Below are 27,451 nucleotides of genomic sequence, written 5' to 3' on the forward strand. Positions count from 1 at the left end.
GGATAATTTAATCCTCTTTGAGCTATCTGCACCATGGAGCTCTGGTTGTAAATAAACCATATGGTTACAGTGGATGCAGCCACAGCTGCCTGCCTCTATCACTCACCCTTAGTAAATATTTCTGCAAAACAGATGAAATTAACTACTGTAACAGACAAATAGAGAGTGTAGTTCTCAGCGCAAATGTGTTACCGCGGCAGTCATGCTTAAACACAACTGATAGCTCCAAGTCAAGCCTCAGCCACCTGCCAATACCAATGACTTTCTCTCTCACTGAGTCTCACTGCTTCTGGTTGCTGGTATCTACCTCTGAGAAGGGTGAGGACGGTGCAGAGACACCCACTGGGCGAGGAGGTTATGTGTGAGGAACAGGCTGAGTCCCTGATGCCCCAGATGGAGCAGATGCTGATATCACAAAGTGTGTTTCCAGGACTGGGTATCCCAACAAAGCTGTGGACATCATTGTGGGCTGCAGGAATACCTGTTACAGGGCATCCAGTCCTGGAGAGCAGACAGGAATGGAGCTAAGAAAAGGTAGCAATTCCCTCCGGGCTGAGGATACTCCCGGTAAAAGGAATGGTTGCGATTGTGGGCCCTGCTGTGTCAGGAAGTAGAATCAGATGGAAGAAGTTTGTTTGGGATGACATGAATTGGGGACTTAACTGTGTAAACATAGGCTTTGTAATCATTTGAAAGAGCACATATTTATTTGTGTGTCTTCTATATGGCTCCGGCACCACAGAGACCTAGATTTGAATCTGGGTTCAGGCATCTAGCAGTTCCAGGATCCTTGCTGGTTATTTTATGGCTCTGGGCTTCAATTTCCTCCCCTTGTAACATAGGAATGACCATACCTCCATATAGTGAACATGAACATTAGTTGGAATCATCATTATCATTCTGAAGTGAAATAATAAGGATAATTACAACAGTGGTAAATAGTTAACTTCATGGTTTAGGGAGAGAAGTCTCCTCTTCTTTGGCCTCTTTAGGTCACAGGTCTCTTTGGCTAGGTCTGCGGTCCCCATTATCAGTGTCCAAAGAGCATGACAGGCTGGGCACAGTGGCTCAAGCCTGTAATCCCAGCACTTTGGGAGGCCGAGGTGGGCAGATCGCTTGAGGTCAGGAATTTGAGACCAGCTTGGCCAACATGGTGAAACCCCATCTCTACAAAAAATACAAAAATTAGGCAGGCATAGTGGCATACACCTGTAGTCCCAGCTAATCCAGTGGCTGAGGCATAAGAATCGCTTGAACCTGGGAGGTGGAGGTTGCTGTCAGCCGAGATCGCGCCTCTGCACTCCAGCCTGGGTGACAAAGCAAAACTCTGTATAAGTAAATAAAGTGCATGACAACTTGGGGGTGACCCATTCCATAGCTGTTTTGGCCAATCAGTGATTCCTCTTCACCTTGGGTATCACAGGGCTGGGCTGAGTGGGCAGATGCTGCCTGCCCAGACAAAGGGGGCCCTGTGCATCCATGGTGGCAAGAGGACAGATGGTGGGAGAGCCCAGAGTGTTCCAGGTGTGTGAGGCTTTCAAAGACAAGCTGTCAGTGGTCTGGGAGGGAAAGATGTTTCCCAAATGCTGGAAAAGTTCCAAAAGGCAGGCAGAGGGTGTATCCATTGGATCATCACACTTGGTCTGGGCATCTGAATGTGATATTGAGATGGGGACGATTCGACTGGGGGTCTCTCAACACTCACAGCCAGGAGAGGGGCTGATCATAAGGTGCAGGGTCCCTGAGCCTTGAGGGAAATAACCCAAGGGTGAGAAGGGTCTCAGAGGGACAGCTCCCTCATTCTGGCCTGGGAGCCCTCCCCAAGGAATAATACAAAGCCCAGAAGGTAGAGAATCCCAGCGTCTTTATGGCTCAGTTTCACAACCCAGAACCAAGATGTTCTAAATTCTGGCCACAGCTGGGTCAGGGACCCATCTGTGCCCTAGGGAAGAAGGGCCCTGGGCTGGAGTCACTGAGCACCACAGGGCCGCTTTCAGGACTTCTTACTCACAGATCAACGTCATATTGAAAATAGCTGGGTCTCAGCCATCCCACTACTGGGTGTATATACCCAAAGGAATGTAAGTCATTCTATTACAGAGATACATGCAACCCTATGTTCATTGCAGCCCTACGCACAATAGCCAAGACATGGAATCAACCCAAACGCCCATCAGTGATAAAGTGGATAAAGAAAATGTGGTACATATACACCATGGAATACGATGCAGCCATAAAAAGGAACAAGATCATGTCCTTCGCAGGGACATGGATGGAACTGGAAGCCATTATCCTCAGCAAACTAACACAGGAACAGAAAAAGAAACACTGCATGTTCTAACTTATAAGTAGGAGCTGAACAGTGAGAACACATGTATGCAGGGAGGAGAACAACACACACTGGGGCCTGTCAGGGGGGTGGGGTGGGGGGAGGGAGAGCATTAGGAAAAATAACTAATGCATGCTGGGCTTAATACCTAGGTGAAGGCCGGGCGCGGTGGCTCACGCTTGTAATCCCAGCACTTTGGGAGGCCGAGGCGGGCGTATCACGAGAGCCGGGCGTGGTGGCGGGCACCTGTAGTCCCAGCTACTCGGAGAGGCTGAGGCAGGAGAATGGCGTGAACCCGGGAGGCGGAGCTTGCAGTGAGCCGAGCCTGTGCGACAGAGCGAGACTCCGTCTCAAAAAAAAAAAAAATACCTAGGTGATGGGTTGGTAGGTGCCCCAAACCACCATGACACTTGTTTACCTGTGTAACAAACCTGCACATCCTGCACATGTACCCTGGAACTTAAAAATTCAAATTAATTTTAAAAAGAAATAACAAAATAAGACTTTTTATTGTCTGAAAATAAAAATAGCTGTGTCTAATTGGATAATATTTCTGTATAAAAAGGATTTAAATCCAGGGCTATGAAAAAAAAATGCTTTTAACTAGGAAAAGATTTTCCTCCAAACCATTCACATTCAACCCCTTTAAGCTGAGTAAGGCTGAGGAGTTCCACGAACAGGACAAGGGATACAGGGCAAGTTGGTGCAGCTTGAAAAACAAAGTCCCAAGGGACCCAGGTTCTCTCTGCAGCTCCCCAGATTCACAAGCAAGTGTCAAAACTGAGATGTAGCAGTCGCCCACTCTCAAAGATCGGTGAGCAATGCTTTCTTGACTTTTCATTTTTATTGTCAAAGTTACAAACAGCAGCTAGTAGAAAAATTACTGACACACTCTTCATCCAGCTTCCCCAGCAGTTTACATTTTGTCCCATTCTCTTACCATTCATGCCTTTTCTCTTCTTCCCCATGTCCCTGTCTCCCTGTCTGTCTGTCTGTCTGTCTCTCTCTCTCTGTAGATATGTAATTTTTCTCAGTCATTTGAGAATAAATTGCTGGCTTTGTGCTTCTTTATCCCTAAACAAGTTGGTGTATGTTTCCTAAGAACAAGAACATTGTTTTACCTAATCACAGTACAATTATCTAAATCAGAAAATTGAACATTTATACAATACCATCAATGAATCCACAGTCCAAGTTCAAATTTTTTCCATCCTTCCAATAATGTGCTTTATCCGGAAACACATACTGCCTTTCGTTGTCACATCTCTCTAGTTTCTTTCAAACCAGAACAATTCCTCATTCTTTATCTTCACCCATTCTTTTGCTTTCTTTAACCTTGACATTTTTGAAGAGTACAGATCATTTATTTTGTAGAAGGTTACTCAATTTGGGTTTGTCTGATGTTTCCTCGTGATTAGATCCAGGTGATGAATTTTTGGCAGAAACACCCCAGAAGTGATGCTGTGTCTTCCTCAGTGAGGAAGTCAGAGGATATGATTTTGGGTCAGTGCCATTATTTGTGATGTTATCTTTAATGACTTGGCTGAGGTGCTATGTGCCAGGTTTCTCCATTATAAGGTTGCTATTTTTCCATTTGCAACTAATAAGAAATTGTGGAGCGATACTTTGAAGCGACAAATATCCTGATCGTCACCAAACATTCACCTACTAGTTTTAGCATCCATGGACACTTCTTGTTTGAACCAGTTATTACTGTGATGTTTGTCCAGTGATTTTCTAATTCCATCATTTCACATTTATTAGTTAAATTCTACTGCAAGAAAGAGCTTTCCCTTCTCTTCATTTAATGATATATTTATGCATCCATTTATATCAGTATGAATTCATGGATTCCGATGGATTATTCAAGGGATTGTAATCCATTACCATCATGATTTATTTTGATACTCAAATTGTCCCAGAGTTGGACAACAGGAGCCCTTTCTGTTCTTTTCACATGTCTTGTTGTTGTTGTTGTTTTAGAGATGGCATCTCACTCTGTTGTCCAGGCTGGAGTGCAGTGGCATTATCATGGCTCACTTTAACTCCTGGGCTCAAGCAATCTTCCCACTTCAGTTTCCTGAGTAGCCAAGACTACAGATAGGCACCATCATGCCCAGCTAACTTTTTAAATGTTTTAGAGAGATGGGGTCTTGCCATGTTGCCCAGACTGGTCTCAAACTCCTGGGATCAAGCATTCCTCCCACCTCGGCCTCCCAAAGAGCTGAGATTACAGGTGTGAGCCACCGCATGTGGCCTCCTCTTCATGCTTTGAGCACTTTCTTGTTTTCTGGAGCAAGATGTTCGGGATCAGCTATAACTTACCTGAGCTGGAATTCAGCCATCTCTCCAAAGAGTCCCGGATTCTTTTGGTGAAGAAGAGAATTTTAAAGATGTGAGCATCAGGGCTACTGGGATATCATTAATTCAAGACTCTTTTAATGGACAGAATGTATATATACATACATACACACACACACACACACACACACACATATATATATGGGAAACATACTGATACTTTCCATTTCAGTCTTACAACATTTTAGCTTTCCCCTTCCTGTATATTTAGGGGAACAAAAGAAAAAAGAAAAAGCATGTCTTCCCTAAAAGAAACTAGACACCTAGCTCTCATGTTTCTCAATAGATTCATTGATTTGTTCAATCCTGAAATACATAGGAAGTTGTTTTGGAATTGTTCATGCATACCACTGTGAAAAACATACCTGCTAACTAGACTTTAATATTTTATTTAGTGTTTAGACTGAGGGTACCTGGTCAGAACTCTCTGTTGGAAAGTCACTTGGGCCAGTTCCCCAGCCCCCACACAGTGTCACTGTGTTGCTCATTTGAAATACTGTTTGGTTCATTTGTTTCTATTAGGAGTGTTCTCCCCATCCCTGTGGATTCTTTGAGTACATAAAACATTAGCATGATCATAAAAGTCAAAACTAAGTAAAAAGGCATATTCAGAGAAGTGCCACTTTCCTTCCTAGCCCTTCCACCTGTACCCACCCACCTCTTTCAGGAAACCAGTCTCTTCCATTTCTGATTTTCTTCCCAATGTTTCCTTTTGTTAAAATAGGTAGATACATGTACAGTTTATTTCCTCTTCTTTCTTATAAAAAATAGAGAATACTAGAAATGATCTTTTGCACCCTGTTTTCTTCCCTCAACACATCCTGGAAATCATTCCTCATCGACTCCTGGAGCTCTTCCTCATTCTTCTCCAGCCGAATAGTACCGCACTGTCTGATTGCACCATCGTTTATCCAACCAGTCTTCTATTCGTGGCCATTGACATTGTTTCCAATATCTTTCCATGGTGAGCCATGCTTCAATATATGACCGTGTGAATATGTATTATATTGTTGAACAGGTATCTTCAGGGTAAATTACCTAGGTGAATTCCTAAAAGTGAGATTGCTGGGTCACTAGGTGTACAAATATGTAGTTTTGTTAGCTTTTGCAAAGGTCCCATCCTTAACTATTTTGTACCGATTTGCATTCCCTCTAACAAGGTATGAAAAGGCCCTAGCCTCACCAGAAGAATGTATCAAGCTTTCTAATATTTATGAGTCTAATAGGTGAGAAATAGTATTTCAAGGTAGTTTTTCAAAAACCACTTTATGTAGATATAATTCATGTACCATACAATTCACCCATTTTACAGTGCACAATTGAGTGAATTATACTATATTCACATATATCTGCAACCATCACCACAGCCGATTTTAGAAACCTAGTACCATTTACCTCTCACTCTCCTAATGTCCCATAACCCCCAGCCCTAGGCAACCATAAATCCATTTCCTGTCTATAGATTTGGCTATTTAAGACACTTTGTATAAATGGACTCATACAATATGTGGCATTTTGTGACTTGCTTCTTTACCTGAGCATTATATTTTCAAGCCTTATCTACATTATGGTATATATCGGTACTCCATTCCTTTTTATGACCCAATAATATTCCATTGTGTATATATACCATATCTTGTTTATCCATTTATCTGTGGAATTTATCAATTTATCTGTTATCTATTTAAGTTGTTTCCACCATTAGTCTGTTATGAATAATGCAATTCCAAGCATTCATATATGTTTGTGTGGACAGATGTTTCCATTTCTCCTGGGTGTGTACATCTAGGAGTAGAATTTCTGAGTCATATGTCAACTCTGTGAGTAATTGTTTGAGGAACCATCAAAAGGTTTTAATGTAGTTTCATTTGCATTTCACTTATTACGTATGAAGTTGAACATTTTTTTCTTATATTTAAAGGCTACTTATATATCTTTTTTGGAATCATCTGTTCATATCCTTCATCTATTTTTTATTGGCCTTTTCCTCTCTATTATTATTATTTTGAGATGGAGTCTTGCTCTGTCACCCAGGCTGGAGTACAGTGTTGCAATCTCAGCTCACTGAAACCTCTGCCTCCCAGGCTCAAGCAATTCTCCTGCCTCATCCTCCTCAGTAGCTGGGATTGCAGGTGCCTGCCACCACACCTGGCTAATTTTTGTATTTTTAGTAGAGAAAGGGTTTTACCATGTTGGCCAGGCTAGTCTTGAACTCCTGACCTCATGATCCACCCACCTCGCCTCCCAAAGTGCTGGGATTACAGGTGTGAGCCACCGCATCTGGCTCCCTCAATTTTTAAGAAGCCTTTGTATATTTCAGAAATTAGCCTTTGGCCTGTGATACAAATTGCAAACAATTTTCTCCTGTTTGTCATGCATCTTTTGATTTTGCTTATGATGTTTTTTCCATGCAATTTTTTAAAAATGTCATATAATCAAATTTATCAATCTTCTATTGACTGTGGATATTGACTCAAGTTAGAAGTCATTTCTTCACACCCAAGAATTCACCCATATTTTTTTCCAGTACTTGTAGGGTTCATTTATTCACGTAGCTCTTTGATCCACTTTGGAAGATAGTCTTTTATGTGGTTGGAGGGATAGATCTAACTTTACTAACTTTATCAAAAGACTGTCTAGCCAGTCATCCTAGCACCACCTAGTAAAAAGATCTGCCAGGCACGGTGGCTCACACCTGTAATCCCAGCACTTTAGGAGGCCGAAGTGGGTGTTACTTGTGCCCAGGAGTTCAAGGCCAGCCTAGGCAACATGGTGAGACTTCATCTCTACAAAATCAAAAAACACACAAACAAAAAAACCAAAGTAGCTGGACGTGGTGGCATGCACCTATAATCCCAGCTACTCAGGAGGCTGAGGTGGGAGGATTGCTTGAGCCCAGCAAGGCGGCGGTGAGCCATGATCATCATGCCACTGCACTCCAGCCTGGGTGACAGAGCAAGACCTGTTTCTAAATAAATAAGTAAGATCATCTGCACCCCAGTGACTGCCAGTGCCACCTTTATTATGTCCTAAATTTTCATATACACTTGGCTGTATTCCCAGACTGTCTGCTCTATTCCAGCGGTCTGTGTATTCAGGCACCAATACCATGTGCTGCTTTAACTCTTATGAGCAAGTTCAATAACCTCCTCTGAGCACTTGTTCCTCTGCTAAGACTCTAGCTCTCCGGAAGTTCTTCCTTGTGTCTGAGCATCAGTCTTCCCTACTGCAACGTAAGCCTGTTTCCTCTGTGAGTCTCCCTGATCCCAGAGTTCTCCTTGCTCACCTCCCTGTGAGCTGTCAGGTGCTAGGAGCGCTCTCTTTTTATGCAAATGTGGCTGCTGCTTTCTGGCCCAAAGGTGACTCTCTCATTGACAGCCCTGTCTGCCAACTTTACAAGTAATTTGCTGGTCGAGCACTGCTGAATCATATAAACGCCATTATCGTTTTTGTCATCACCATCAGCAGCTGAAGCATCAGCTGCTACCTTTCTTTCACCTATTGTTTAGAGCAAATGAAAGAGCTGCTGATGCCCCAGAGAAAGGCTTTATTTGTGGAATATCCAAAGTCCTAAGCCCTTGTAGGTCAGTTCATGTCTGGAACTGACCAGGAGAACATCCTGCCAGGAAAAATATTACCATAGGCCTCCTACTCTTCATGGTTGATTAGTTGGCTTATCTCAGTGGTTGAATAAGCAACCCGCTCCCACCCCAGTGAATTTTCTCTCCTACTCTTGGTGTGGTGGCAAAACGTCTAATAGAAAAATATATTAGTGCTTTAAAATTGTTGTGGAACAAAAAGACAAAATAGACTTTATACACCTATTTTTCCCACTGTTAGATGGTAGAATATAAGGTTACATGCTTGGAACAATTAACCACTATTTGAGTTCATTTAACAAATACTCGTTGAGCAGCTCCTCTGTGTAGAGCTTTGTAATAGAACCTGTGAGGGACTCAAAGATGAATAAGACAAGATGGTGTCTTCAAGGAGTTCACTCACAACTGGAGGAGATAATGAGAGAAGAGAGATAGGCACAAACAACTTCATTACAAGGCAGAGGAGAGCAGGTGAAGAAAGACAAAGTTGCAAAGTACTTTGGGAGGGTAAGAGAAAAGCTCTACATTCAGAGTCTCTTTGGAAGAGATGAGACTTAAAATCAGATTCGGAAGCCCAAGTTGGATGGCCTGAAGTGTATTGGTCCATTCTCGCATTGCTATAAAGAAATACCTGAGACTGGGTAGTTTAAAAGAAGTTTAATTGGCTCACAGTTCTGCAGGCTGTACAGGAAGCATAGCACTGGGATCTGCTTCTGAGGAGGCTTCTGGAAATTTACAATAATGGTGGAAGGCAAAGGGAAACAGACACATCACACGGCGAAGGCAGGAGGAAGAGAGCAAGGGGGTACGTGCCACACACTTTAAAATGATCAGATCTTGCAAGAACTCATTCACTATGGCAAGGACAGCACCAAGGGGATGGTGCTAAACCATTCATGAGAAATCTGCCCCCATGAGTCGATCATCTCCACCAGGCCCCTCCTCTAACACTGGGGATTACATTTCAGCATGAGATTTGAGCAGGGACACACATCCAAACTGTATCACCGAGAAAGATAATCTGGCATTTAAAATGGCTTAAGCAAAATCAGAGAGGCAGAAACATATTGGCAGGGGTGGGGGTGCATATGAAATTGCTGTTTTGTAGGTCAAAGCAGTCACATATTGGCAAGTTTGCATGATTCCATCGAATCGATCATATTTCGGGATACTATAGTCTGTTTGTAGACCTAATAGAACTGATAGACCAATTTGAAGGGGTTAAGAGGCCCCATATAGGAGACGTGGCTGAACCAAGTTGCAGAGGATTTTGACTGTTAAAATGAAAAAAAGTTGACCTTTATTTAGTGTGATTCATTTAATTACTTACATATCAAATATTTGCCGAGGCCCTACCATGTGCCCAGCCTCCCAGTTGGGGAAGCTCTGAGAACACAGTCATGTTTCAAAGGGATAAAACTGTCAGTAGTGTGTGTGGTGGGCTGGAGGCAGGGGAGATGGTAGGTGACAAGACTCCTTAGGGGCTGCCTAGCATGGTGTGGTGGGAATTGCTAGGCAGGGCTGAGGGTCCACGTGACACTTCTGGTCATACATTTAAAGTGAGGTCAGGCAGCCTGGCTGTGCTGTTTTCTTCAGCACGTTCTGATGCTCATCTGCAGATTAGGAAACAAACTACTTTATCAGACATAGGGTTTTGATGAGCAAGATCAGTTAGGGTTTTGACTGAGCAACTTAGGGTTTTGATGATCAAAGAGGCTGAGAGTATGCATGAGTTTTAGTTTTAGTTATGAACCCTGGAATCTAAACTGTGTAAGAACGGAAGCAAAACATGAGGCAGAGGATGGGCATAAAAAGGGGATTAGGGACCCCCCCAAGAAAAGATGAAGACTTGTTGAAATTGGAAAACTAGAAAGAGTAAGCTAGGAAGATAGAAAGTTCAAAAAGAGTGGGATGCTTCTAAAAGAGCATTTTAGAAGTGATGACATTGCTGGTGATGACAAGGTCCAGGGTGTGACCAGGACAGCAGGGACCCAGAAAGGGTAGGAAAAACGGTCATGAGAAGTGAGCAAGTCAAGCAGCAGAGAGGCCAGCACATTAGATGGATTGTCTATGGATATTAAAGTCATCAAGAGTAATGACAAGCAGGGATGAAGACAAAGACAGTGAGTCAGGCATTAAAAGATTCCATGAGTCAGCAGATATGCTATGCAAGGTGATCAAAGGCTGCAATGAGGAGGAGGATTCAGTGCACAGTGTGATGGGATGTGCCTCAAAGGAGGCTTTGGAGAACAGTAGCCTGGAAGCAGTAATGAGAGGTGATGAAGACATCCACCCACCTCCTGGCACCATGGTATTTGGGATGTGGAAGGAACAAAGCTCACCACTGAAGGGGCCTCAGAGAAAGCAGTGGCCTCCAGAGAATACTGGGGCAAAACAGTCACCAAAACATGTAGAGGGGAGGTTCAGGGAGAGGGGGTTTTAGTGATGACAGAACAGGAGTCCCACAGGACATAGGATAAGGATTTAGGGGGTTAGGAATGGATGGAAGATTGGGTCAGATTAGGAGCACACAGCCATGAAGGATAAGCATCTGGGAACATATGGATGATTGAAAGCCTAGGACTAACAGGTAAATGGAAATAACTGGGGATTTTGAAACATGATTGTATTGAGTCTAATGCTTTTTAGGGGAAAGTTGTAAATTATGCCTCACTTTTGGGAGGTCCCTTTGGCAGGCAGTGATGGTAAGAAACGGTGGTCAGACCAGGAGTCCAAGGAACCTTGTAGGTCTGCCTTAAATCTTTCTGAGGGTGATATTAAGGCTGGATAGGGTGCTCTTCTGGATAAATGGTAGAGGTTTGGGGAAGTGGGGGACAGGATCATGAGAAGGAAATTTGAAATTGTGATTGTTTTAAACTTGGTTAAGGGTTGATGACCCTTGAGAGTACAGGGGATGAGGTTGCAAAGATGGCAGAGAACAGATTCTGCTTTAGTGGATGAAAGGTTTGAACCCAGAATTGTTAAGAGGCTTCAATGATTGTACCCTAAAGATACATGAGCACGTATATTCATCGCAGGACTATTCACATAGCAAAGACATGGAATCAACCTAGAGGCCCATCAATGGTAGACTAGATAAAGAATATATGGCACGTATACACCATGAACTACAACACAGTCATATAAAAGAACAAGATCATGTCTTTTGCAGCAGCACGGATAGAGCTAGAGGCCATTATCCTAAGCAAACTAATGCAGGAACAGAAAATCAAACACCACATGTTTTCACTTGTAAATGGGAGCCAAATATTGAATACACATGGACACGAAGAAGGCAAAAATAGACACAGGGGCCTCCCTGAGGGTGGGGAGTGGGAGGAGGGTAAGGACCAAAAAACTGTCAGGTGCCATGCTTATTGTCCGGGTGATGGATTACTCTGTACACCAAACCCCCGTGACACACCATTTACCCATATAACAGACCTGCACATTTACCCCTGAAACTAAAATAAAAGTTAAAAATATAAGAAGATTCAATGAGATAATTAACACCCAGTGCCTTTGCACAGTCCCTGGTGCTTCGCAGGTTAATAATAGAGTTAGTTCCCTCCCTCTCCACCACCTTCCACTGCCTGCAACTGCCGCCCCAGATGCACATAGGTGGACACCCCAGAATGAATGGGAGCCTGGGTGTGGAGCAGTAAAGATCCATCTCCAGCTGTTAACACAACTTAGAACACGTGCACTGCTGCAAATGGCTAGAGGCAGAACTGAGCATTGAACTACAAGAAAAAGAATCTGTGATGTGCTGTTTGTAGAAATGTGGCCCAGACATTTCAAGACATGGTGAGGGCATGAAGGCAGTAAGAGTCAAAAACTCATTAACTGCCCAAATTGCTGAGGACAAATAGAATAATAAACTTCTAGGCAAGAATGAAATGCAGTTTTGCTTCCAGGAGACCATTTCCACTCTCAGAGCTGAAGGCAGTGGGACTCTGTGCCTTCCTCCACTGTCAACTTCCAGCCCCTTTCAATTCAAATCACAAAAGCTCATGATGTTGAATCTAGTTATTGGGAGAATCAAATGGCAGGACCTTGGGGACGTTCAGGGACATTATTATTACGTTCATGAAATTTAGCCCAAACAAAGGTGACTGATACCCTGATCATGAATCTTCATTGGCAACGAACAGTAGAAATAGCTGTCAGAGTTGTATCTGAGTTTGTTCTGATGGCTTTAGCTATAAAGCCATGGATGGTTACATCAGTGCCTTAAATATATCAAAGGAGGAAAATATTCTGCAGTGGAAACTTTACTCCTGGAAATACTGGATATATTCAGCAAAGTTACATGAGGTAAAAGATAAGTCCTTTACTCAGTTGTTGGGTGTTTTAAAATCACTTTTTATCTTTTAAGTTCTAATTCACTCCAGTGTTTGTTTAATTCAGAATTGTAAAATTTCTGGAAAAATCGAAGTCACAGGGAAAAGAAACCTGTCTTCATTTGTTTGATTTCTTTGTTTTCTGAGGAGAAACCCAGGGCCTAACACATAACACTTGGTAAATATTATTATAAATATCACTTCAACAGTTTGGCACTCTTTTCGTACTAAAATTTATCTTCTTAGCGTAGGAGAATGAAACTCTTTATGTACGTCTTGGTTTTTCTGAAAAAGACTCACATTTTGGATGCTGAAAACAGTGTTTGATCACCTAATAATTGGTTCTACCTTTGCTAATTGAATTTACTTTTAAATGTTTTAAATTTGGCCATGAGTAGAGCTGCTGAATTCAGTTTAGTTTTGAGGATATTTTTCCCCCTTTGTGCAAAGCAGGCAAACTCAAGAACTCAAGGACAAAACAAGCCATCAATATTAGGGTGGAACAAAGAAAGTTCTTATGTCAAGCAGATTCAGAAAGCATTCATTTTGAAGAAAAAAAAAAAAGGAAGGAGAAAGAAAAGGAGGAAAAGAGATCTCCTTATCCAATTTAATGGAAGATCACAGGACTGAGAGGAGGAGGGGCCAGGTTCAAATTTGGGGACTCTGAAACGCTTCCACTTGCCCCGAGCGTCTGTCTTGGAGCCTCTTGAGCTTCCGTTCTTCGTTTCTAATCTCTCCGGGCACAAAGAAGAGTGACTGCGAGTCGCCGCTCGGCTGGCGGTCCTTTGAGGAGCGGGCAGAACAATGGCCCCTCTGCCAACCTCGGGGGCTGCAGCGGACAGGAAGTTGACAGCGGGGGAAGGCACAGAGCCCCACTTCCTTCAGCTCCAAGAGCTGAAGTGGTCTCCTGGAGGCAAAACTGCATTTCATTCTTGCCTAGAAGTTTATTATTCTATTTGTCCTCAGCATTTAAGGCAGTTAATGAGTTTTCAGCTCTCACTGCCTTCATGCCCTTGACATCCCCTTCCTCCTTAACCCCCTGCAGTCTGTCCTCTTGCCTACCTCCATGAAAACGGCCCTCCCACGGATCAGCAAATTCAACAGTCTCTTCTCCCTGCTCAGCCCGTGTGGCGTATTCTCAGCAGAGAGGCAGCGATGAAGCTGGTGACCCTCCGTGGCCCCCTCTGCTTTCCTAGAACAATGCCCTCCTCTGGCCCTGGCGACTCCATTCTCCTGTCCCTGCTGCCTTTGGGGCAGACCTTACTGTCCCCTTTCTCCTTCCTCTTTCAGCACATAAGCCATGTCCTTGACCCCATCCTCTTCTCTGATTGCATCCTGGACATTCTCCCTCCTTCGTGAGTGGGTGCATCACCCATTTTCAAACCAGCATGCCAGACTTGACTTATCTGAGACTGCACCAGCTCAACACTTCCACCTGCATTGGCAGCAGGATCTTCAGCGTGCCAGATACAAGGTGGAAGTCAGCAGTGGGCCTTAACCTGCTCCTCTTGTGTACCTTCTGTCTCATGAAGGGACCACCTTTTGTTTTGTTTTGTTTTGTTTTTTGAGGGTCACTTGGGGTGAAAACTTCCTTTGACCTCATCCCACATCGATTTGTTGCCAAGTCTCACTGTTTATGTTTGAAGCAGATCTCACATCTGCCTTCTCCTTTTCCAGTTCCTTTGCTGGTTATGCCTAGTATAGAGCCCTCGTTACCCCTAGAAAATCCAAATGCTTTCTGACTACCACACACATCCACCCTCATTATTGTCCCTTGTCAACTCATCCTGTACCCCACCATCAACTGAATAGCTCTTCAACAAGATTATAATCAAGACACCACTAGCCTGGGCTGGCTGACTGGCTTGCTTGCCTGCTTGCTTGCTTTCTTGCTTTCCTTCTGTCTGTTTATCTATGTGTCTATGTATCTGTGTATCTACCTATTTATGTGTCTATCTATGTATCTTTCTATGTGTCTATGTATGTATGTATCTTTCTGTCTATTATGTGTCTATGTATCTATCCATCTATGTGTCTATGTATCTATGTGTCTATATATCTATGTATTTGTCTGTCTACTACGTGCCTGTCTATGTAACTCTATCTTTCTATCTGTGTCTGTGTATCTATATATTTATCTTTCTATTTATGTATCTATGTGTCTATGTGTTTATCTATGTAACTATCCATGTGTCTATGTATCTATGTATTTATGTGTCTATCTACTATGTGTCTATGTAACTATTTATGTGTTTATATGTCTATGTATCTATCTATCTAAAATCTTTTTCTCCTAAAACTGTATAGTAAGTAAATGTAAGGGGGAAGACAGAGAGATGGAAGGAGTAAGGGAAGGGGTAAGGAGGGAAGGAAGCCATAAAGGAAGGAAAGAGGAAAGAAATGAAGGAAAAAAGAAAGGAAAGAAGGAAGTACAAGACAGCAACCATAGATTTCTAGGTTTGTTGCTAATTTGGTCTCTAGAAAATCACTAGTCTTCACTATATCTCAGTTTCTCTCTTGGAAACTGTACAAACTCTTGCCACCACTCTTGCTGCACGGAGTATGTTCATTGACTACCTTGAGGGCTCTGTGAGCTCTTCATGGAAAGAGATCACTATGCATTTATTCATGCCATTGCCTCATCACTTTTGTTGGTGGTTTGAATTAGTCCCAGGTCCACATAAGTTTTTGCTGGTCCTGTGGTCTTCCCACATCCAGTACAGTTCATATTCTTACACACCAGCAAAGGTGTGTAAATCCTGACTGGATGAAAATCTTGAGAGGACTTTATTTGCTAAAGGAAATTAAAAGAGGTAAAAAGAAAGTAAGTAAGTTTTTCTCTGGGTGGTAGTTCAGCCAGAGACCTGTGCTGCCGGGAAGATGTATAACCCTCTGTAACTCCAGGTGCTCAGAAACATGTGCAGCTAGTGGACATGGGCAAGTTGGGCATCCTGACATCCTTGCAGGAGGAAAGGGCAGCTCAGGCCCCTACACTGTCATGTAAATGATTTAATCACTCACAAACACAGGTTCGGTTCTTTTCTTTTTCTCTCTAGTAGATACAGAGCTTCATTATATAATTTTTTTTCTCCCAGTGTGTAATCTCTGTCTCTCAATGACTTCCCACTTGTTTAATAGCTCTAGTTTTCCCAAATTTCATTTCTATCATCATCTGGTTTTATTATGTAGTCAACTTTTTCAGGATACTGGAAATGTCTCCCAGCCAGCCCTTCCTTGAGACGGAACCTTGAGAAAGAGAGAATCAATATTACTTTGATGGCTCAGGCTCTATAAAAGCCACATTGTCTGAAGCCACTTAGCATAAGGCATGGAGTTGAACACGGGTAAGAGAATCTCAACAGATCTTTTTTTTTTATTCTGACTTGTTTTTCTTTGGGTATGTGGTATAGGACTTTTAACCACTGATTTCCCAACTCTTCCTGTGTGATGCTAGCTGTCCTCTTTTAGAACAAGGATACTATGGCAGATGAAAGCTTTACTCATGGCATGTCTTTTTCTAACCCCCAGATATAAGTTATTAAAGAGAAATGTCATCTCTTGAAATCCAGCCCCTCTATTGTTTTTAAATGTTGACATCTTCTCTGCATAAGACTCAAGTTCCAGGTCCCTGGGAATGTAGCAGAACTTGCATACAAATGTGTTATTTTAATATACTATATCAACAGCTCATGATCTTCTACAGAAAGTACCAAGACTTCTAGGCATTTTCACCACTGTGAATGAGTTACTCCTCTTAACTACATCTCATGGGTACATCATGACACTTAGGAAAGCACAATTGTGGATGTACTGTCTGCACAGACCAGGTAGCATGGTTTTGTTCTGTGGTGACAGAAGAACAAAGGAGTCTAGGCATAAGGCCAGGGATGGCTCAACTCAAAGCATGGCTCTTGTCACATTGAGGAATAGTTAACACATTCTTGCCAATCATCTCTCTTGGACATTTTCTACTCTCAGGATGCCCTTTCTACAAATGCTGCTGATAAGGTTTGGCTGTGGCCCTACCCAAATCTCATCTTGAATTGTAGTTCCCATAATTCCCACATGTCATGGGAGGGACATCATGGGAGGTGATTAGATTATGGGGTCTGTTCCTCCATGCTGTTCTCATGATAGTGAGTTCTCATGAGATCTGATGGTTTTATAAGGGGCTTTCCCCCGACCTTCACTCTGCACTTCTCAATCTGCCGCCATGTGAAGAAGAACATGTTTGCTTCCCCTTCCACCATGATTGTAAGTTTCCTGAGGCCTCCCCAGCCATGCAGAACTGTGAGTCAATTAAACCTCTTTCCTTTATAAATTACCCAGTCTTGGGTATTTTTTCATAGCAGCATGAGAATGGACTAACACAGCTGCCCACAGCTTTTCCCCTGAGGATCACTAAGCTAGTCCATGACCAACAAGACACTAGAAGCATAAGGATTCATCAGAACAAGGCCATCATGGAGAGAAAGGAGGAAAGCCACCAATGAGTATAGGGTTGATGTTACTCTTCCTTTCAGAAAGGACAAAGCCAGACCACTGGGAAAATCATCATGTCTTAAGCCTATTATCTTAGTATCTGTCTTTTAATTACCTCCCTGCCTCCACCAAACCACAATCATAAATATTTGATAATGACCCATCCTCCCCTCTACCTCAGCATCAACATGCCCTTGCCTCCCCCTTGTTCAGTGATCACAGTAGCTGAACATATCCACATCCACCTATCAGCCTAGAAGCTTTTTCTTGCTCAAGCCCACTTCAAAGTTCAGCCAGGCCATGTGTGTCTCAAAGAAGGCCCTTAAATAAACAACCAATGCAGTTTCTGACTACAAAATCCTGATGTTTGCCCCTATTCCATTCCCTATGTGATACTCAGTGCAAAAGACTGTCTTGCAGCACATGCATGAATTGTTGCCTTCACTTTGCATGATCCTCTAACACAATCGAAAACTACCCTGAACCACACCTGTAATCAATCCCTTTTTTAATATCCATATTAACCAGAACCTGACTGATACCATCCCAATAACTATATTCATTAACCTGCCCAGATTAATTATGAAATCCACTTTATTTGCCACTCCTACTTTCCTTTCTTCCTTTCCTTCCTAGTCATTAGCTACTACCTGGGCCACCTGGGCTATTTCCCTTGTCTAGCAGTAGGTGGCTCAATACTCTCTCCTCTCTTCCCCCTTTCTGCCCTAAGTATGAGGCTCCTTCTTCTGTTGGAGCGCCTGCTCAGACTGACTCTACTTGATCCCTGTCACATTCCTCTGGGCTTGTCAAAGGTCTGCATTGTGTCCCTGAGTAGCTGGGGCATGCCATGAAGAGTGAGCCCAGCCCAGCCCTAATCATGACAACCCAGCCCCTGTGAAAGATGAATAATAACAACTGCTCTAGCCAGTCCCAGAAGAGCCCACTGAGGACGTTTGTTTTGGAATAATGAATATGGAAATTTGGAATCCGTAATAAACTGCAAGCAGTCTTTCAACTCACTCGTGCCGAAAATTCACACTCGCCTTTCCCATAACTTGTCACTTGTGTTTTTTATTGTTCGATATGTAAACAAGGCCGGGAAGGCCTTTGTTCCTTGGTGCCTACTTAGATTTGCCCATTAATCCCAACCCCCCCCCCTCCGCTTTCCCACCAATGCATGCAGGATTACACAAAGCAAAAGTCATTAATTTTTATCTCTGACTATCTGTAGGGTTTTTAATGTGGCCTGGCTTGCTTATGCACCACCAATTACATGTCATAAGTGCTTGTAGATGCTGGAGCAGTATCATGGGCTGATGAATCACTGCCTCCTCTCCTGATTAGTATGCAAGGGGCTGTGTTCCTCTTGGAGCAGCTGGCATGCCAATGAGGATCTGGCTCCGCCGGTCAAGGCATCTGGACATGAATTCAATATGGATTGCTTTAATTAAATGGCTAAGCGCACAAGACGCTAAGAAACAACTCCATCATTGAGTGAAACTCGAAAATATAGTCGACACAAGCAAGAGGGTGGAAAGGGTAGGAAGATATTTCATCAACACCGCCCACTGTCTAAAATCCTTGAAATCCCTCCCCGCTGCTCCCCACTGTGTGAAGCACAACCACTTGCTAAGAGCATGATGAATTGTGGAATCCACAATGAAACACCAGAGGTGAATCTAGTTCACCACCCTTACGTTTAGAAATCAAAACAGCAGAGCAAAACCTACTCTTCTGCCCTTTGGAAAGGTTTTATTTTAACTAGACACTTGCTTGCAAACTACCAATGAGGCTGATTTTGAGAAGGAAGGCAGCAAGGAAAGGAGGGTAAAAAGTCTGAACTGAATGTACCTGTGACCAACAGTCCTAGAGGAAAAGAATGAGTTCATGTAGCTTTGCAAGTGTAAGGAGGACAGAGAGGTCTGTCGATGTGCTAATTCGCTGGAAAGGAGAAGGGAAGAGCAGTGTGGATTTCCACTGCCCACTTGGGATGGGTTTTGCATAGATCAGAAAGATGAAGTATCTGCTTGCTTATATTTGCTTTCAACCTGTCCCTTGTTAGTCTGTTTCAACAGGAAGCAAACGGAATATTTTCATAAGGAATAGATATTGCAACAATCACCCTGGTTTTATCCTTCTGAGCACTTATCTATAATTCTGTTACAAGTCTCCTCTTATGTCCACCACACATTGTATTTGGTTTGCCTGTATATTTCATCAGGAGACAGGATCAAATAATAGCTGAGAGAGAACTCTGGATACAGGTGAGTCTGAGCTCTCCTTGCAGCTTCATTAACTTCTAGCTATGTGGTCTTAGGCAAGTTATGGGGCTTCTCTGAATCTCCTGTTCCCCATATTTAAAACAGGGATAAGAATTAAACCTACCTCATTAAAATGTCATGAAGATTGAGTTAATCCACACCAAACCTATAACTCATGTCTTAGACTCTCAAAAATGATGGCTACTACTAGTGTCTTGTGGAATGCAATCTGGTCAAGCAGTGATGTTTCATTGACCAAATACAGGGAATACTATTTCCTGATATTGACCAGATTTACCTATCTACACCAATAGGTATTTAAGGAAGACCTTTAAAATGGATGACTGTGCAACCACCACCTCTCCGGTTTACCGCTTCTCTGTTCCCCACCGAAGATCTGGTAACATCAGTTGATTATAATACGCACTACAGATGGATCCAAGAATCCAAGACTATTTTCTTTTTAAAACAATTTAAGACCTCATTGTTTAAAAGACCCTGAGTTGCTCTGCCTTTAAAAAATAAAAATAAATAAAAATAAATTTAAAAAGCATAGGAAAATGGTCAAATAAGTTCAGCATTCTGGCTGGTGTTCCCCCCGATCCTGAGCTGAAAAGGTTGATGACTAGTAAAGGAAATTAAATGCTTGTATCTATGTTCACCCTGAGTCTGCACAGTACATTCTCTGGGATTTTATAAATCCATGGAGAATTGAGACATTCCAGGCCAGCAAGACCATCAAGGTCCTAAGAGTCCCCTGGGGGCAAATGACAGAAAGAAAACTGTCTACGGTGCACAAAATTCAGTTAAACCACACATGGGTGTATGTGAGATTGCAGTTGTGATCAGTCACAAAGATTCTATTCCAGGGCAACTCAACATATGACACTCCAGCCTGCTAGGTCAAAGCTTCTTGACATAAAAGTGGTATTCTTGAATAATAAGGCAAGATACTTGCTGAATCTTGTCATTGTCTTTCAAATTTTCAGAAAGAAGTCCAATTTAGGTTCCCCTTGGAGCATCATTCATTCATCTGCCAGGTGCCACCTTTGTAAGGAAGTATATTATTAAAAGTGGGCATCATAGGAGAAGGGACCTGAAGACTGTGCTTTCATCCAACCATCGGTCATCCATGTTTTCAATATGGCGGGCCCAGATCTGCTTCTAGGGAAGTTGGGGAGGGAATAGAAGAGGGTTGTTTGGTTCAGCACTGACTCTTTGAAGGGTAGGAGTGGGTTTAGGGAATGAGTCGTCATACCTGGTTTCGTGGAATACTTGGAATATTGGGCAGCAGTTACTGCAGTTGTGGTAGGTCGTGGCAGTAGAAGCCAACCTACTTGGGTCTTAAAATCAGCTCACATGCCATAGATTGCTTCTCCCTGTTCTACGTGCATAAGAGGAATGTAGAGTATACAGAGAACTCAAGAACAAGTAAGCCAAAAGGCTTCTCAGAATACTACTCTCCCAGCAAATAAAAACAAAAATACTTTGATCCTTAAGACCCATGACCATTTGTCTGAGCTTCATTTCTGCCAAATGTTCTGTTTTGTGTTATTTAGACAAAGCCTTTCAAAGAGCCTTTGTGAGATACAGTTTCCTCAGGACTGAGACTTCTCTTATCCCCAGGAATGTTTATGTCCTATTCTTTAGAACCACAAATGTGTGTGGAGAGCTAAGATGTCAAAATATGGACTTCGATGAGTTTGGCAAAGGAATCGATGGCATCGCCTCCAAGTTGTGTTGACGTTGGGAGTTTTAATATTTAAATAAATACACTGGAGACCCAAATAGGGGCTACAGCTTCAGATTTTGTTAAGAACCTTACTGAGATATTATTCACTTACCATAAAATTCATCCATTTGAAGTATAGGATTCAAGAGTGTTTAGTATATTCACAGGTTTGTGCAACCATCACCCTAATCTAAGTTGAGAGTATTTTCGTCACCCCAAAATAAAAACCACAGCCCCATTATCAGTTACATCCTATACTTCCCTCCCCTCAACCCTTGGCAACCACTAGACTACTTTCTGTCTCTATAGGTTTGCCTATTCTTGTCATTGCAAATAAATAGACTTATACAATATGTGGCCCTTTGTGTCTGGCTTCTTTCACTTAGCATCATGTTTTTAAGGTTCGTCCTCTTTGTAGTATGTGTCAGAACTACATTCCTTTACAACTTCAGTTTTAAAACTCATGAGCACATACTGCATTGCACTGAGAACTGGAAAGCCGGCTGAGAATGGATTTCTGAACTTACTGACTGTTGAACATTAGCCCATTATTGGACTTAAGGCTTTTCGTATGTGGTTCAGTGTCTTCTGTTCTGTCCTTTAGCTGCCTTCCAGATTTCCAAATTCTTAAATGGCTGTTGCATATGATATATTATTCTTTATGATTTATCTGTATTAGGAAATACAAAGTAGCATTGAATAAATGATAAAGTATTTTGTCAATACTGCAGACCTTGAGACCATGGGCATGCCACTCAGCCTCTGAGCTTCTATCTCTCCAACTGTAAAAGGACCATCGCTTTCCTGGGCTTCAAACCTCCATGATACTTCCATGACTTGGTGATCAAATGCCACCTTCTTAGTGTAATCACATGAGGCTCTCACAATATAGCCTCAGCTGACCTCCTCAGTACATTCTCCCGTGTGTGTGTGTGTAGTATTAGACCAAACTCTGTAATTCTGGGACACATGCATTTCTGTATATGCTGCTCCTTCTAACTGGCATGCCCTTCCACCTTTCCCTTCTGGGAAAATCACTTCTCATTTGATATTGCTTTGATATTGCTGTTTTTTTTTTTCCTAACGGTGTCATTCTTGGAGGTGAAGAGGCTTACCCCATGTTTGAATCATCATGGATAAATTAGCAGTGGTATGTTTTCTGTTGCAGGCTTGTTGGATTGATCTTTGAATGTTGTAGGCATGACTATCATTCACCAATACCCATTCTCCTCTACTTCTGGACACTTTGAAGAGCTACTTCCCACCTACCTCAAAGCAAGGCATGGCCATATGATATGAAATTAGAATGGATGTGATCCATGTTACTGGACTGGCCACCTCCCCTGTGGAAAGCTTCTCTAAATTCCCCAGGCAGAGTCACCAGACTCACCCCAGATCCTAGGGCACTTAGATTCATTAGAGCCATTCTCTTATTGCGCCATAGCTATTTACCCACACATCTGTCTTAGCACTGCCCATGCCATTTTTAGGCAATCTTAATACAGAGCACCTCTAAGCACCCAGAACCTAACCCCATGCCTGGGCCATAGTAGAGCCCCATAAATATTTGTTAAACTTACAAATTAATTAGTTTGAGGGAACTGACCTCAAATTAACCATCCACCTCTCCCCATCCTCATGGCACCATCCTGGACTGAGCCACCATATTACCTCTTGCCTGGACTACTCCAGGGCCCCCTGTGTTCTTTCTTCTGTCCTATGATCCATTCTTTACTTCGCAGCCAGAGAGGTTGTGAAAGAGTCAGATGAGCTCTAACATACACAAAAGAGATTTGCAAATTCCAAAAGCACTATACAAAAACATAAGTTTTTTATTATTTAATTTTATGCCTGTCCAATCTTGATTTTTAGAATAAAAGTGATCAAGAAAAGAGCAAATGTCGATCCCCCTGAGATAATTGGAAGCACTCTGGGCTGTCACAAAACCGAGGCTGAGAACTTCAGGAGGCATGATTATTCTCTCAGGTCTGTGCTCCACACCCAGGGCCTAGAAATTCTAACTGGACCCTTCTGGTCCTCATGGATATCTTCTTCAGAAGTTCTATAACTCCTGCCAGAGGACCTGAAATCACAGAGTTCAGGTGAAGCCTCGCTAATTTGTACAGTTTCTGAAGCCTAATACTCCCTCGACCAAAGGCCTCTCCTTCTGTGTGTCATGTTGCAAGTAGTGGCTGGTGCCACACCCATTTTCAAATCACCAGGACGGCTTTCTTCAACCCACTTTCATCATTGCATTCTCTTCTTGTTCTCCATCATGCGATGAGAAAGCTCATAGGGCCACTTTACTTATTTAGTTTGCTTTGTGAAAACTACCATATCACTTCCTCTCTTGATGATCTTCCCACAAAAATGAATACCTTACTTCAGGGGAGCTGGGAGGTACAGCCCTTCATGTGTCTAGAAGTAGAAGAGAATGGGTATTGGTTAACTGTAGTCAAGTCTACCACACTCAAAGCTCAATCCTATGAGCCTACAACAGAAAACATACCACTGCTAATTTACTCAGGATGATTGAAACATGGGCCAAGCGTCTTCACCTCCAAGAATGACACTGTTAGGAAAAAAAAAATCCAGCAATATCAAAGACTAATCCCAGGTGAATTTCAGCAAGCCTCCTATCTGACTCAGTTGCTACCGTGAGTATGAGTCCATTCCTTTACATGTGGTCCACTAGGTCCAGTCTGGCTACATTTAGCTCCATGCCCAACTCAAAGGCTCTTGTCAGCTACTCCAGTTCCTTTTCACTCATGTCATAGATAATCCCATTCACTGGGCTTTCTTCTAGGTCAGCATCAACCTGAACCGCCTCTACTATACACTCGGGCCCAAGCCAAAGACCTCTGCTGAGAGGTGTTATCACAGTAAGCAGTCATGGCTCCCATGAAAGGTTGCTTTGATGCTTGAAGAGCACTTCTGGCTCCTAAACAGATATTTTATTCACTTGCCAATCCTCTTAAGCCCAGAAGGGTTGGTCACTTTTGTTTTTCATTCTTTATGAGATGAAGGAGACCATCTGGGAACATTGCCTAGCTACCCACTGCTCTATCCAGAGTGTCTGTTTGCTCTCTCAGAGTCTTCACTGGTCTTAGAGGCTGGAAGTGATCGTCCTCCTCCTCCTCCATTCCCCAGACTTTCTAGCTCCCAGATTGCCAGCCTCTTCCTATCTGCTGTTCCTCTTTTACCCAAAGACATGTACAGTCTCTTTTCACGTGGCAAATTCTGCAGTCGACTTTGCCATTTACTCACACTATTAAACTGCATCTCTTCTTTCATGTCTTGGTCCAACTTCTCTAGCAAGTGGTCCATACTTATTACTTCCATTTCTTTATTTTCCTTCGATTCCTTTATCTTCCTCACTCTTGTTCTTCTGAACGATAGCAACAGACACTGCTTACCTCCCTTGTTCCCTCACTTCTTGAAAATCCACTTCTTCCTTGGCTTCAGGAATCCCATACTTTTTTGGTTTGCCTCCCACTTATCAGACCATCCTTCCTGCCAATTGCTTTGGAATGTAACAGGCTGTCCTAGCTGGATGGTTATTCTTGCCATCCCTCAAACAGTGATGCTGCCTCTTTCCTTTGCACCCTTTCCTGTACTGTTTCCCCTACCAAGGATGCCTTCTTAACTCTGCTGGGTCTGTCCAGGTCCCACCAGGCCCTCCTGAAAGGCCATCCTTTTCATTATCCTTTCATGATCCCCCACCCCCAGCCACGATGATTGCTCTCCTTCCCAACCCAGAACAACTCTTGTTCTTGGCAAACTCTTTTGGTAAAAGGCCAGATAGTAAATATTTTAAGCAGGCCACAGGGTCTCCGTTGCAGCTCTTCATCCCCATCATTGTAAGGAAAAACATCTATAGGCAATATTTAAACAATGTGTCTTCGAACACATTGAAACTGTATTCCAATAGGACTTAATTACACAAAACAAGTGGCAGACCAGTTTGGGCCCATCCAGGCTGCAGTTTGCTGACTGTCAGCTAGACCATTTTATTCTCCAACTAAATTATAAACTCTTTGAAAGTAGAAACTCTTTTTCATACTTCTTAGCGCTTTGAAATGCACTTGAAGAGATTTTGTAAACATTAGTGGGCATTCAGTAAATAGGGAATGGTCGAATGTGGAGACAGAACTTATAATGGTCTATGTCTTTGGATGTTTCCTAGTTAGATCACCCAGCATAGCTCTCACCACACATTCGGAGTTCAGCCTTTTCTGTTTGCTGTTCTTCCTCCAAAAACACTTCCCAAGCCAAGGGCTATTGGGGAAGACTGGAAACCCAGAGCGATTCTGCCTACAAGATAAGAGCTATTCCTATGTTTGCTATTCCTGCATTTGTTCTGCAACACCCGAAGCTAAACATCCTTCTCTAGGTGTCCTATTCAGATTCAATATCACAGCATATTTCCATCACCATTCTACCTGATGGGACCGTACATCAAGACATCCTGCATAACCTTATTATTCTGTTATGGCACATTTAAATGGGAAAGTTTCTTTAAACCTAGCTGCCTTGCCATTAAACGTGTGAAAAGTATATCATAAGCTGCAAAAAAAAAAAAAAAAGTCATGAAGATTCAAATGCCTTCTCTCTTTTCAGTGCGTCTGGCTGATTTCATCTGCCTCTGGGCTCCCCGATGCCCCCATGCCTTCATTATGCAGACCAGGCTGGTGGACTAGGCAGGTCAGGGACCCAGCCTTCCTCTCTCTCCTCTCCGAGCTGTGTGTAGGGCTAATATTGCCAGCTTACTGAGCAAAGTCAGATCGACGGAGGGAAGCAAATGAACTGTGAGAGCTGGGCTTTGATGCCTTTTGGTTGGGAAATCACGAGTTTTATTCTCAGCATCTACCTCCGGGATTTTTATGTGCTTAACGATTTCATACACTTTGTAGTTATTTTGGTCCTCAGGAGGGAACATGAGTGTAGCTGTCATGGAAAGTTGATAGGCACCAGAAGGTTTCCCTCTTTCTCTCTCAATCTCTCTCTCTCTCTCTGTCTTTTTCTGTACATACAGTTTACCATGCTTAGGAAGAGACATCCGCCCACCCTTTGGGGGAGAGGGACAAAGCTGGTGTTTTGTCAGTAGTCAAAATATAAAACAAAAGGAAAGACATCTAGCAGAAGGCAAGTTGAGCTGCAGGCCAGGCCTGCCTCTCTCTGGTGGCCTGTAGCATGTAGAGAAGAAGGTTCTGGAATAAATATGTCCAAGCTGCATCCTATTCTGGACCCTTCCAAAATAGGTGAATAGCTGTTGGCCTGTTGTTCAGGAGCTTATCATCTGAAAGTCACATTTTTGTCTGTTGCTAAAATTGCAATGGAAACAATGCTGTATGCCACAACTGGCTGGGTCCAAAGGGAATAACAATAATTCATAAAATGTACATGCCCTGGACTGAGTTATGTCCCTTTATAACTGTTACCTCATTTAAATCTCCCACAACCTGAGGAGGTCAGGTACTGCTGTGACCCCATTTTTCAGGTCAGAAAAGTGGGGCTCAGAGAGGTCACCCAGCTAGCTAGTGACAGCAGGTCTCTACTACAAAGTTTAGGGTCTCGCCTCCTGAGCTATCCTGCTTCCCTGTGTTGCTTACGTAGACTCCTAAGGAAGCCAGAGCATGTTATGGAACCCTAGAAAATTTTAGAGAGCAATGTTCTATCACATAGGACTCAGGAGAAATGTGGGGATAGGAGTGGAGGAGGCAGTTTATGAGTGGGGTTGGCTTTGCTCTCTGTCCTAGTATTCAGCTCCTTCTGCAGGTCTTAGAGCACCGTGCCTTCCCCCTTTTCTGCCACGACAGGAGCTCCTGGGGGTCAGATCCCTCTGTTGGCACCCAGGCATCTACAGCATTGCCACAAAGAAGGAACTGAGTCAGTGGCTCATGGTTAGAACTGAGCCCTGTGCTGGTAGGATCGCTGTTATCAGAAACTATGACAGTGCCAAGCTCATCTTCTGCCATGTCTCCAATTCAAGAGACATTTGCAGGTGTGAAGCCTTCACTTCACTTTGTGGTAACGAGATTTTCAAATAAAGCACAGTCAGCCACAGAGAGGTGGGAAGCGGGCAGAACGAGTGAGGGGTGTGGGAATTTTGGGGCCTCAGGCATCCCACAGTTGGTTTATGGTGCCACTGGGAGCCCGCAGTGGGATGACAGAGCCCAGAGACTTCTGGCTGTCTCAGGTGTGCCACAGCAGTGCTTGCTAAATAGCAGAAAGAAATCAAGCACAGCTAGGTAGGTAGGGCTGTTGGGATAATACCCGCTGAAATATCACCACCCTTTCGACATCAGTAGGAGGAAAAATTGTCAGTATGTTAAAGGAAAGAG

The sequence above is a fragment of the Hylobates moloch genome, unplaced genomic scaffold, assembly GCF_009828535.3.
Source record: "Hylobates moloch isolate HMO894 unplaced genomic scaffold, HMol_V3 SCAFFOLD_6, whole genome shotgun sequence".
NCBI lineage: Eukaryota > Metazoa > Chordata > Mammalia > Primates > Hylobatidae > Hylobates > Hylobates moloch.